The sequence below is a fragment of the Gymnoscopelus braueri genome (genome assembly GCF_963280865.1).
Source record: "Gymnoscopelus braueri genome assembly, chromosome: 11".
Classification (NCBI taxonomy): Eukaryota; Metazoa; Chordata; class Actinopteri; order Myctophiformes; family Myctophidae; genus Gymnoscopelus; species Gymnoscopelus braueri.
Window position 1 is genome coordinate 6,916,152 of NC_137613.1, and position 433 is coordinate 6,916,584.

Here is a 433-nt window from a genome sequence, read left to right on the forward strand (position 1 = left end):
AGTCGTTTTTGACTGATTGAAGTCATCAGCCAAGAACCGTGTTGATCGTTGACCGTGTTGGTTTAACTTTAACCCATTTAGACCTGAGGCCGATTCTAAAAACGCCTTCTAAATCCTGACCTAAGTTTTCTGAAAAACTTCAAATATTTATTAAAAAATTACAAAAAAATTACTTTGCTATATACTGTACATAGCAACAGGAACCCCAAAAGAGTTCCCATCCTGAAAGGTATAGTTACAAATAGGGGTTCCCGCCTAAAATGGGTTCGTATCTTCCTTACTTGGTTAATTTGACGTTTTGCTTTTATTCATGACAGGTATGTTTTTTTGTATATTTCATATTATTTGTAAAATAATATGAATTATTATTGCTACTTCCTCAAAAGGAGAGAGGAGTTTAATCATTAAAACTATGAATGTGTTTCTTTGTTCC